A 13,536-nucleotide genomic window follows, 5' to 3' on the forward strand; every position below is an offset into this window, starting at 1 on the left:
GATTTCAGTAATTGTAAATAATTTGTAAAATAAAGTAATTAGACCTGCTGGGATCAGCAGTAAAACAATGACTGAGCTGTCGTTTTGTTGGTGCCACTTTTGCTGCTGCATCAAGTGGTCCTTTGGGTGAGCAGACGGAGAGAACTGACTCATCAAAACAGTCAGGGTGACGGATGATCGATTTAACTCCCTATCCCAGCATCCCCTGACACTGTGTACCCATCAAAATATGGATAGAAAATGCTACAGTAATTGGGAATCAGTCTGGCTATTATCCTAAACGTTATGAAAGACCTGCTGAAAAAGCCAAGCTTCTAGCTCTTTCTGAGAGTGCTGTAGTGTGGGGGCTTGCCTGAGTTCCCTGGGGAGGGTGTTCCAGCGATGGGGGCCACCATCCGGGATTCTGGCCTGCATCAGTAGGGGAATAGCGTCTAGATCCAGGGAAGTCCTGCTCCCCCTCTATTCTGCCTTGGTCAGACCACAACTGGAATACTGTGTCCAATTTTGGGCACCACAGTTGAAGGGAGATGTTGACAAGCTGGAAAGCGTCCAGAGGAGGGCGACTAAAATGATTAAGGGTCTGGAGAACAAGCCCTATGAGGAGCGGCTGAAAGAGCTTGGCATGTTTAGCCTGCAGAAGAGAAGGCTGAGAGGAGACATGATAGCCATGTACAAATACGTGAAGGGAAGTCATAGGGAGGAGGGAACAAGCTTGTTTTCTGCTGCCCTGCAGACTAGGACACAAGGGAACAATGGCTTCAAACTACAGGAAAGGAAGGAGATTCCACCTGAACATCAGGAAGAACTTCCTCACTGTGAGAAGGGCTGTTCGACAGTGGAACTCTCTCCCCGGGGCCGTGGTGGAGGCTCCTTCCTTGGAGGCTTTTAAGCAGAGGCTGGATGGCCATCTGTCGGGGGTGCTTTGAATGCGATTTCCTGCTTCTTGGCAGGGGGTTGGACTGGATGGCCCATGAGGTCTCTTCCAACTCTACTATTCTATGATTCTATGATTCTACCACCGAGGAGGCCCTCTCCCCCGTCTCCACCAACCGCACTTCAGATGGAGGCGGGACCGAGAAGGGCCTCCCCGGCAGATCTTAGAGCCCTCACCATTTCATAGGGGGAGATGCGGTCACAAAGATAGGCTGGAACCAAATCGTGTAGGTCTTTGTAGGTAATAATAACCTGTGCTTTCAATAGGGAACGTAAACTTATCAGCAGCCAGTGAAGCTGCTTCAATTGGGGCGTGATGTTCTCCCTTATAGCTGGCCCCGGTTAGTAACCTGGCTGACAAACTCTGCACCAATTGCAGTTTACAAGCTGTCTTCAAAGGCAGCTCCACGTAGAGTGCACTGCAGTAATCCATCCTGGATGTAAGTAAAGCATGGACCAAGTCACGTTTTTCAATGCTGAGTCCAGGAGGACCGCTAGGCTGCAGACTTGGGTCCTCAGGGGGAGTGTAGCCCCTTTGAGCACAGGATGCCACCCTACTCCCTGGTCGGCCTCACAACTGACCGCTAGGGCCTCTGTCTTGTCAGGGTGTGGCTTCAACTTATTAGCCCTCATCCAGTCCATCACAGCAGCCAGGCTCTGGTCCAGGATCCGGTGAGCTCACTTGGATTTAAGTGTGTTTTAGGTGTGAGCTCACTTGGATTTAGGTGTGTTTTAGGTGTGAGCTCACTTGGATTTAAGTGTGTTTTAGGTGTGAGCTCACTTGGATTTAGGTGTGTTTTAGGTGTGAGCTCACTTGGATTTAAGTGTGTTTTAGGTGTGAGCTCACTTGGATTTAGGTGTGTTTTAGGTGTGAGCTCACTTGGATTTAAGTGTGTTTTAGGTGTGAGCTCACTTGGATTTAGGTGTGTTTTAGGTGTGAGCTCACTTGGATTTAGGTGTGTTTTAGGTGTGAGCTCACTTGGATTTAAGTGTGTTTTAGGTGTGAGCTCACTTGGATTTAGGTGTGTTTTAGGTGTGAGCTCACTTGGATTTAAGTGTGTTTTAGGTGTGAGCTCACTTGGATTTAGGTGTGTTTTAGGTGTGAGCTCACTTGGATTTAGGTGTGTTTTAGGTGTGAGCTCACTTGGATTTAGGTGTGTTTTAGGTGTGAGCTCACTTGGATTTAGGTGTGTTTTAGGTGTGAGCTCACTTGGATTTAGGTGTGTTTTAGGTGTGAGCTCACTTGGATTTAGGTGTGTTTTAGGTGTGAGCTCACTTGGATTTAGGTGTGTTTTAGGTGTGAGCTCACTTGGATTTAAGTGTGTTTTAGGTGTGAGCTCACTTGGATTTAGGTGTGATTTCTCCCAAGAAAATCTCCTATATGTACCGAGCCCTAGGCAGGTACGCCTGGAAGCTACAAGGCGTAGAGCCTTTTCGATCTATGCTCCAATTCTGTGGAACTCATTGCCTCCATATCTTAGAGCAATGTCGGAGTTGCGACCTTTTGGAAAAGCGCTCAAGACTTGGCTGTTTGTTTGTGTGTTTAAGTAAATAAGATCTAATCTGCCAAATAGTCACTGTTGAATGTTTTTAGGTTGAATGTTTTTATGTTGTATGTTTTTATGTTGAATGTTTTTATGATGAATGTTTTTTATATTGTGGAATGATATTTTAAATTGTAAGTCGCTCGGAGCACTCTGGTGGAGAGCGACTAATTAAGAAATAAAGTGAAGTGAAGCGAAGTGAAGTGTGTTCTTGGATTTATGCTGTGTTCTGCATAGAGATGGCACCCAACTCCAAAACTCCGGATAACCTCACCCAGCAGTTTCATGTAGATATTGATGTAGAGTAGGTCATGGGGGCGTTATGTGCCAAGTTTGGTCTTGATCAGTCATTGGTGGTGGTCAAAGTGCTCTCAGGAAGTGAGTGAAGGTATTGCAAGTCCCATCAGCCATGGTCCACCCTTCTCCAAACAGCACCAGGGTGTAGGGTGCATCATGGGTGCTCTGTGTGCCATGTTTGGTCTTGATTGGTCATGACTTGGCCCAAACACGGCACATTTAACCCACATGACCCACTTTATGTCCAGGTGCCATTTGGGGGAGGATGGATCGTGGATGATGGGATTTGCAGTACTTTCAATCGCTTTGGCTCCCACAGACAGCTGCAACACCCACCAGTGATGGAACTTGACCAAACTTGGCAGATAGAAACCCCATGAAACCCCATGACCCACATTACACTCTGACACAGTTTGGGGGAGAATGGACCATGGATGATGGGATTTACAATACCTTCACTCACTTCCTGAGACAACTGCAACTGCCAGGAATGACAGAACACAACCAAACTTGGCAAACATATCCCAAATGACACACTATAAATGCTGCAGCAGTTTGGGGGAGGACAGACTATGGATTATGGGATTTGCAGTACGGACACCCAAATCACCTCCCACAGACCACTGCGACGCCCACCAGTGACAGAACTGGACCAAACTTGGCACACAGAACCCCCATGACATGTTTTATACTCATAATACTCATAATGTGCACGTTGCTTATCCACTATTGCAACCTCATTGTTTTTCATTCGATATTTTAATACCACGTTGGGTTTTTTCGCCTATTGTGTATATTTTGTTATTGGTTTCTGGTTTTGTCCTTTGATGTTTCATATTTTATCATTGCTTTGTATTTGATTTTGCTGTAAGCTGACCCGAGTCCCCTTTGGGGGAGATGGAGGCGGGATATAAATAAACTTATTATTATTATTATTATTATTATTATTATTATTATTATTACCCTTGTGCAGTTTGGGGGAGGATAGACCATGGACAATGGGATTTTCAATACCTTCTCTCATTTCCAGAGACCACTGTGATTCCCACCAATGACGAGTCAGGACCAAACTTGACACACAGAGCACCCATGACAGGCTCCACACCCTGGTGCAGTTTGAGGGAGGACAGACCAAGGTTGATGGGACTTGCAGTACCTTCACTCACTTCCTCAGACTCCCACCAATGACTGATCAAGACCAAACTTCGCATATAGAGCATCCATGACCCACTCTACACCCTAGTGCAGTTTGGGGGAGGACGGACCAAGGATGATGGGATTTGCAATACCTTCACTCACTTCCAGAGACCACTGTGACTCACACCAATGACAAACCCTGGACTAAATACTTAGCACCAAGCACTTTCATCGGCTGCTATTATTTATTTTTCAACATCTTGCTATTGATTGTGTTTAGTTTATTAATTTGGGTTTTAGTTGGGGTTACGGAGAGCCGCTTAGGAGGTAGGGGAGAGTCAGTCTGTTATTAGATCTGTGCTTATTACCACAACTTACTTCGACCAGAGAAGAGTATATTTCAGGCAGACTATGTTGATGCACTTGGGCACTTTATCATCTAATGAATTGTATAATTCTGTGATAAGATCAATACTTTTTGGCATTTTAATTGTGAACTTATTATTGCCTTTTAACTCCCGGCTGAACCTTGCTTACCCCAATGATTTTATAACAGAAATTGATTAATTAGATCTCTCCCCCTCCCCCCCCCCCCACCTGTAGGAGTTTGCACTTTAAGAACTACAAAGCAAGAAGGGAGGGAGTTACAGAGCCTTCTTGTATATAATATCTTGGTAACTCCCAAGGTGGGGGATTGGGGGAAGGAAAGAGTGGTTTTTTAAAAGCACAAACATGATTCTTCCCCATACCTAAATGCTAGCGCCAACTCCACAATGGACCATCTAGAGGGACGGTGGTCTTCCATTAGCCAAGAAGCCCCCATAGAAGTAATTCAGGGGAGGGGGAAATATGGGAAACGGAGGCCTAAATTAATTCGGCCTAGGGAAAGGAAGAGATTTAAAATGGCCTCCAGACATGGTAAACTTGGGTACCCAGGTTGGCGGTCCCTCCGGACTGAACGTCAGGTCTGTAAATGGAAAATTGGCGATTATCCAGAACCTCATCCTGTATGACCTGGCTTGTATAACGGAGACCTGGCTGGACGAGGCTGGGGGGGGGGGGGGGGGGACACCTCACCCAGCTTTGTCTGCCAGGTTATGCCGTGCAGCACCAATCAAGATCTGGAGGGCGGGGAGGCAGTGGTCTGTAAGGATTCCATCCCCTTGACCAGGGGCCCCATCCCGCAGTCAACCTTATCTGAATGTGGGGTAGGTGACCAAGACAGGCTAGGGATTCCTATGCACACTTCACATATCTTATTTGGAATTTTTTAAAAACCAAAAACGAGAACAAATGCAGCCTCAATGTTAATAATAATAATCATTATTATAAAAATAATAAAGGGGGTTGGAAGAGACCCCTTGGGCCTTTTAGTTCAACCCCCTTCTGCCTTTGTGCACCAAAAGCACAAACAAAGCAACCTGACAGTTTCTTTAAAGTCAGCATGAAAGCCCACAATGGATTAACATTTTCCAACAGCCACAACTGATACAAAGTTGGTCATACAATACAACAGACTTATATTTTATTTATTTATTTATTACATGCATTTATACCCCGCCCTTCTCCCCGAGGGGACTCAAAGCGGCTTACATTCTGCCAAGAGGGCCAGCAACAAATATACTATAAAACAAAACAATTAAAACATGATAAAAAGTATACAAAAATTAAAACGCTGCAAGGCAGCGATATTGCACCATCCTCAGTCATTCAATACTGCTACAATTACAGATTTGCGACCCGATTACATCAGCCAATGAGCTTACTCGCTGAATGCCTGGGCGCAGAGCCAAGTTTTTAGTTTTCTTCTAAATCCCAGGAGGGATGGGGTTTGCCGGATATCGCTGGGGAGGGAGTTCCACAGCCGAGGGAGGAGCCACCACCGAGAAGGAAGGCCCTGTCCCTCGTCCCCACCAGCTAACTCTTATAGAGTTAGAAGAGAGCCCAAGGACCACCCTGTCGCTCCAGAGGACAGGGTCAGGGTGCAAAAAGGATCTCAACAGGTTAGAATAATAATAATAATTTTATTTTTATACCCCGCCCCATCTCCCCGAAGGGATATGGGGCCTAGCCTGAAAAGACAATCAACATCAATAGCACGACTATAAAACAATTATACCAGTAAAACATCAATAACAATAAAACAATCGTTAAAATCAGCAAAAAGCATACAAAAAATATACAATATTAAAACAGGAGACTAATTCATAAAATCCAAAACAGAATGTGCCGGTAGAAATGGACAATAAAGTGCAAAATAGCATTGGCAACATCTCAGAAAAGGGGGCTATTATAAAATGGGCAGATGGCTCAGTCCAACATCTAATTAGGTGTCAAAGGCCTTCTGGAAGAGCCAGGTTTTTAAACTCCTACGAAAGGAGAGGAGGGTGGGGGCCTGCCTGATCTCTCTAGGGAGCAAGTTCCAAAGCCGGGATGGGGGCCACGACGGAGAAGGCCCTCTCTCTCTCTCGTCCCCACCAACCGCGACTGCGAGGGGGGTGGGAGCGAGAGAAGGGCCTCCCCCGACGAGCGGAGAGAACGTGCGGGTTCGTAGGGGGAGATGCGGTCTCAAAGGTAGGTGGGTCCCAAAGCGTTTAGGGCTTTGTAGGTGATAACCTGCACCTTGAATTGGGCCCGGAAAGTAAACGGCAGCCAGTGGAGCTCCGTAAACAGAGGCGTTGAACGTGTCCTGTAATTTGCTCCAGTTAGAGAGCTGAGTTGTCAAAAATAACAAAACGAATTTCAACAAGGCCAAATGTAAGAATACCCTCGGGCAGAAAAAATGAAATGCAAACATACAGGATGGGAGACGCCTGGCTTCGCCACAGTCCATGTGGAAAAGGTTTGGAGTCTTTGTGACAACAAGCTGAACATGAGAAATGGTTGGGGTCAGGCGTGAATCAGGGAACATGAAAGGCATGGCAGGCTCACGCAGCCAGAGAAGTCAGCAGAGCGCCTGGTGAACCAACCTGGATGCAGCAGGTTATTATTTGACAACATAGAGATGCCGGACCACTCTCACAACCACCACGTCAGGCTACGCAGAGAAGCCACTGAAATCCACATGAAGCACGTGGACCATTTCAACAGAAAGGAAGAAACGATGAACATGAACAACATCTGGCTCCCAGTATTAAAAAAACCTCTAGAATCAGGACAGTAAATAAAGTACAACACTCAAAACCAGGGGAATTCCAGGCAGGAAACAATCAGGGCCAGCCGACACCTCCCAACAAAGGATTCCCTCAGGCAGGAAGCAGCCAGGCTTTGAAGCTGCAAGGCCATTCCATAATAACCAGGTGATTAATAGCAACATTCCCACTGGCCTCAGGCAGACAAGAGCTCTTTCTTTCTCCCGCCCTGGACATCAGTCCACAGAGATATAGACATATATAAACCCCACTGGCCTCCTTTGCAAAAGACCTCACCACCTCCGAGGAGGCCTGCCACAGGTGTGGGCGAAACGTCAGAAAATGCTCCTGGAACATGATGGCCTGGCAGCCCGGAAAATTCACAGCAGCAATCCAGATTTCCAAAAGACTTGTTATTTATCATTATCTTATGAGAGGATGTGTCATCACTATGGTATTTTATGCTAGCGTTATTGCGTGGCCTTTGTTATTGTCGTTCATTACTTTATTATTACATTATTATTACGTCATATAGATAGATAGATAGATAGATAGATAGATAGATAGATAGATAGATAGATAGATAGATAGATAGATGAGGCACGAGTAAACTTAGGCCTTCCCTCAGGCGTTTTGGACTACAACTCCCAGCATTCCCGGCCTCAGGCTTAAGCGGCTGAGGGGGAAAAGGAAGGGGCCTGAGGCCGGGAATGCTGGGAGTTGTAGTCCAAAAGGCCTGAGGGAAGGCCCAAAGCCGCCTTACCTGCCGCTTCCCGCTCTCCTCAGCTTTCCTCCGCCATTGAGGAACTGCCCGGAAGTGGCGCCGCCACTCTAGGAAGCAGAGGCCTTCCACTCTCGTTGGACTTCCGCCCGGCTCCAAGATGGCGTCCGAAGGCGGGGGGCGGGGCTTCTGCCCTTTCTCCTTCCCTCGCTCCCTCCTGGCGCCCCGCCCTCAGAGAAGAAAATAATAACAGAATAATAGAGTATTATATGAAAGTGGAATAACAGAATGTAATAATAGAATAGAATGATATAATCACGCAAAAACTATTAATAAAATAACAGGATATAATACTAGCAGAATGATAGAATAATATATAATATACTAGCTGTGCCCGGCCACGCGTTGCTGTGGCGAAGTCTGGTGGTCTGGGAAATAAAGTATTGAGGAATTGGTGGTAGTTAAGATAAAGGGTAAAGGTTTTCCCCTGACTCTGGGGGTTGGTGCTCATCTCCATTTCTAAGCCGAAGAGCCGTTGTTGTCCGTAGACTCCTCCAAGGTCATGTGGGATGACTGCATGGAGCGGCGTTACCTTCCCACCGGAGCAGTACCTATTGATGCACTCACATTTGCATGTTTTTGAACTTCTGGGTTGGCAGAAGCTGGGGCTAACAGTGGGGGCTCTCTCCGCTCCCCCAATTCAAACTTGCCTTTCGGTCCAGAAGTTCAGCAGCTCAGCGCTTTAACACGCTGCGCCACCAGGGGATATTATTTCCTAAAGGTTGTGAATATACAATATTTCTGATTGTTTTTTTGTTTTTTGTTTTTTTGTCTCTTGGAGGCAAGTATGAATGCTGCAATTAGGAAAAATGATTAGGATGTAATGGCCTTGCAGCTTTAAAGCCTGGCTGTTTCCTCTGAGTGATTTTTTTGTTGGGAGGAGTTAACTGGCCCTGATTGTTTCCTGACTGGAATTCCCTTGTTTTCAGAGTGGTGTTGTTTGCGATATTTTATGTGCTTCTAATGTCTGTGGCCCTAAGAAAACAGAGGATTTGCCAGATTTTGATGATGGGAATACTTTGTTGGGAGTTGTTAGCTGGCCCTGATTGTTTCCTGTGTGGAATTCCCCTGTTTTCAGAGTGTTGTTCTTTATTTAGTGTTCTGATTTTAGAGATTGTATTGTTCTGTTTTATTATACCACATTAATTTTTATATATTCTGATTTTAGTGTTTTTGAATACTTGGAGCCAGATTGTATTCATTTTCACGGTTGACCGCAACACAATAATAATAATAATAATAATAATGATAGTAATAATAATGACTTTGGTAATACACAGTGCTTCACTCCCTTCTCAGCTTCCTTTCTGGAAGAATCTTTCTTGGGAGGTGTTAGCTGGCCCTGATTGTTTTCTTTGTGTTGCTCTTTATTTACTGTCCTGATTTTAGAGGTTATATTGTTCTGCATTATTCTATCCTAGTAATTATTTCATATTAAAGTAGAATCACTTATCCAACATTCGCTTATACAATGTTCTGGATTATCCAACGCTGTCTGCCTTTTCATAATCAATATTTTTGTAGTCAGTGTTTTAAATTCATTGTGATATTTTAGTGGTAAATTTGTAAATACTGTACAGTAGAATCTCACGTATCCAACATAAATGGGCTGGCAGAATGTTGGATAAGCGAATATGTTGGATAATAAGGAGGCATTAAGGAAAAGCCTATTAAACATCAAATTAGGTTATGATTTTACAAATTACCAAATTTTACCAAAACATCAGGATATACAACAAATTTGACAGAAAAAGTAGTTCAATACAAAGTAATGCTACGTAGTAATTGCTGAATTTACAAATTTAGCACCAAAATATCATATATTGAAAACATTGACTACAAGAATGCATTGGATAATCCAGAACGTTGGATAAGTGAGTGTTGGATAAGTGAGACTCTACAGTAATTACTACATAGCATTACTGTGCATGGAACTACTTTTTCTGTCAAATTTGTTGTATAATATGATGTTTTGGTGCTTTATTTGTATAACGATTACCTAATTTGATGTTTAATCGGCTTTTCCTGAATCCCTTCTTATTATCCAACATATTCACTTATCCTGCCGGCCTGTTTATGTTGGATAAGTGAGACTGTACTGTATATTGATAATCTTATATTATCTGCTTAGAACTGGATTATATGAGGCCCTTTCTTCACAGCTGTATAAAATGCAGACTGAAGTGGATTATATGGCAGTGTGGAGTCAAGATAATCCAGTGCAAAGCAGATAATATAAGAGTATAAATGGGTTATATAGCTGTGTTGAAGGGCCTTGAGTCTACACTGCCATATAATCCAGTGCAAATTAGATAATCTGTGGAAGAGACAAACCACCAGCATTACAATAAAACATGATTTATGGTTAAAACCCTCTTTTTCCCTCGTTTCCATTCACTCCACAGAGACACAGCAACGCAAGGCAGGGCATTGGATGGAATGATGTGTTTTCTCGGTGAATCTACGATTGCTGCAAGACTGTTATTTACTTTCAGATTCAGGACCTCTCATACGACCCGCTTTGAGTCCCCTCGGGGGAGAGGAAGGCGGGATATAAATACTGCAAATAAATAAATACTAAGCCACAGCGAAGCGTGTCCAGGTGTAGCCCGTAATAATACAACATGCGTCTGTCTCAGGATTTGGGGGGGGGGGGGGAGGACAGAACCGGGGTTTTGTTGGTGTGCCGTCCACCCCCTGCCCATCTGTTTCCCCACCTGAGCCGGCCCGGGCGGGGGGGGGGGGGGGGGTCTCGGGCCCGGTGTTGGGGTCCCAATAGCCAGTTGAGACTCAGGACTTCACGGCCGCCTTAACAACCGTGGGTCTGTCCCAAATGGTCCTTGGCCCCTCCTATGGCGCTGGGCAGACAGACAGGTTTTGAGTGTACCGTTGACCTTTGGCCCTGAAATATATCCCTAAACGGACTGTGTTAATATATTTGGTCTAATGATCCCCGTCCCCTCGATCAAGGTTTGTTGTAACTGCTATTTATTGTTTATTTTAATAGTATAGTTTTACTTCGTTTTAACAATGTGTTTTATTCTACTGGCCATGTGATGTACGTTGTAGTTTTATGATGGGAAACGGCCCCGAGTCCCTTCGGGGAGACAGAGCAGAATATAAATAAAGTTTTACTGACTTCACTCCAGACCTGGTCTTCTGTTCGGGGTTGTCGCACCTCGGCCTTGGTTCACCTTGCTCTAACACACAAACTCCACTGCAGGTTTGAATCTTTTTAGTTTATTAACGATAGATAGCAAAACGTTCTTCAAAAAAGCAAAAGTAAAGCACCAAACGTCAGTTACAAATATGGTCTTGGGATGTAAGTCAGGAACTCACAAGGAATAAACAACATCCAAAGAGAGCACGGCAAATTCCAAGGAACATGGATACATGGGCTGCAATAATAATCCAAAGCACAGCAGGGAAACTGGAGCTTGCTTCTCCGGTCACGAGAAAGTTGCTTTGACAACAGCTTTTCCCCGAACGCACCCCTTTACAAAACATGAAGGCATTTCTCTGCCCCCTCACCTCCCTTCTGTTTGCAATCCTCGCACTACGCCGAACTCTCAATTCCAAACACTCAGCCCTATCTAAGGAGCCCATCCCATCAAGGCCAGCTTGCTCGTCATTTCGCTGAGACTCATTAGGAAGCTGGAACCTTCCACCCTCCCTTCCTCCGCTCCCATGTCCGTGGTCACCTGGCCGGCTTCAGGGGCTTCTGGGTCATCCACTCCAACCCTCCCTGTGGAAACTGAACCTGCACCCTCTGCTCCTCATCCTCCAAATCTACAGGCCTTTCGGGGAGATCCGTAACCTGAATCCCTATTTTCTCATCCGAGTCAACCTGAGTCACAACAGGGGTGGGATGACCGTGACGGTGTTGTGGAAGAATGTCCATAGTCCCTTGGTCATGGACCGATCTCTACTCGGTCAGGTTTAGACTGCAGGGCCTGTCATGTTGGCAACCCTGCCTCACTTGCCTCAGGGTCGCAAGCACTCTGTTGCGCTTCTCCCTGGAACGGCACGCTTGACCACGTCTCCCTCTCCCAGCATGACCTCAACGGGGGTCCCCAGGTCCCGGAACACCCCCCCCCCCGGATGGAGACTTGTGGAGGGGTGGAGGGCGGTGGGCTTGAGTGGGAGGGTCAGCTCTCAGATGCCAAGGGACCGGAAGGTATTCTAGGGAGGGGGCTCATGGGGGGGGGGGATTCTTGTAAATACAAGGCAAAAGAGACGGATGGAGTCCTTGTCGGGGCCCTTGTTCTAAGGGCAAGGGCTGGCGTTCTTCTTGCTCGGAACTTGGGGGGCTAGCGAGGGACCCGGACCCTTCACTCGAGTGTGTGGGGACGACTCTGGGAGCAATTCAATATCCCTTTCTTTTGGGGGCCTATCTGAAGTCCAGCAACGAGTGGCCGGGCAACTGAGGCCGGACAACCCTCCCTATACAGTCACCCCATAATTCAGCAATGGCTTACATGCAAACACCCCCTTCGATATAGTTGCGTCATCGAATGTAATTGGCAGGCGGGAGATGTGATTATAATAGTCTCTGCGGAGCCGCTTGATGGAACCAATTTTGACATCCGTAGGCCGCGTCCCAGGGACATCTTGACAGCTCTCATTGAAGTCCACCTGCTCCTATTAGAAAGGGAGTCCGAGGCTTCAAGAGCCAGCTTATTAGGTTGTAAAATCCTATGTTGATGTTGTAATGGCCAGTCTTGCCGGCCATCTGAGCCTCGCTCTGTTCATCTAGGTTCCTCTTGTACCACTTCCACATGACCCTTGAGTACTCTGTATCTCCTGCGATCTCTCCCCTTCCCCTCACAGAAACCGTTGTATTCCACGTTCAGCCCACCTCGGTCCCTCCCCTGCCCCCCCCCCCCCATTGACCAGTCCTCCTCCATAAGACGTGAGGCTTCTTCCTCACCTGTGTCCCAGGTGCATCGTTTGTCCGCTGGGTCCTTTGCAATTCAGGAACACACCTGCAAACAGGTGATCCAACTTTTTGTTCAGTGTCTCTAAATGCTGGCAAATGAGTCCTGCCGATGGTCCCAGCAGTTCGCATACATTGGATAGTTCAGCATTTCTGTGAGTCTCTGATGGTAAAGACTTGGCTTCTTCCCAGCCAAGAGTTGGTGGAGTTGGGAGATATCCCTGCAGCGGAGGACTGGCTCCAAGAATTATCCGTGGTTCGTGAGGTACTTCAGGCCCAACTTGACCAAGACAAAATGGATTACAAAAGGGGGGCTGATCGCCATCGGCAAGACGGACCGGAGATCAAGGTAGGAGACCGAGTATGGTTATCTACCAAATATCTTCATTTCCAGCGACCCTGTCGTAAACTAGACGCTCGGTTTGTGGGACCCTACCGAGTAGTGGCTCAAGTAAACCCTGACTTTTAGACTTCAACTTCCCCGCTCTATTCAACCACCCTCTCCTATTTTGAGAGAAGGGGAGGAGGAATTTGAAGTTAAGGACATTTTGGACTCTCGTTATCACCGCCGCCGACCACACTGCTTGGTAGACTGGGCCGGTATGGGTCGGAAGCACTGAGGGCCCTGCGACCCCCACCCATGACTGATCAAGACCAAACCTGGCACACGGAGCCCCATAACCACTCTACACCTGGCGCTGTTTGGAGGGGGTGTGCCCGTGGACGATGGGACCTGCATATGGCAGGTGTAGTCCACCCGCACCCACTGAACCCATT

General features: G+C 46.4%; 2 protein-coding genes across 4 annotated transcripts in view; both read right to left on the reverse strand.

Moving 5' to 3' along the window:
• LOC103281761 (zinc finger protein 239) overlaps positions 1–8,465 on the reverse strand; it is a 54,881-nt gene extending 46,416 nt beyond the window's left edge. For 2 of the 3 annotated variants that reach the window (XR_010001479.1, XM_016998836.2), the window contains exon 1: positions 7,806–8,465. The gene's annotated coding sequence lies outside the window, so the exon portion shown is untranslated. Of the gene's footprint in view, positions 1–4,660; positions 7,736–7,805 lie in introns of those variants that run through there. The other variant, XM_016998837.2, reaches the window with a different exon arrangement.
• Positions 1–13,536, reverse strand: part of LOC134292305 (zinc finger protein 850-like) — an 85,265-nt gene that overhangs the window by 42,609 nt on the left and 29,120 nt on the right. The gene's annotated exons all lie outside the window — the stretch shown is intronic.

This window comes from Anolis carolinensis, unplaced genomic scaffold, assembly GCF_035594765.1.
Source record: "Anolis carolinensis isolate JA03-04 unplaced genomic scaffold, rAnoCar3.1.pri scaffold_21, whole genome shotgun sequence".
In the NCBI taxonomy this organism is placed as follows: domain Eukaryota; kingdom Metazoa; phylum Chordata; class Lepidosauria; order Squamata; family Dactyloidae; genus Anolis; species Anolis carolinensis.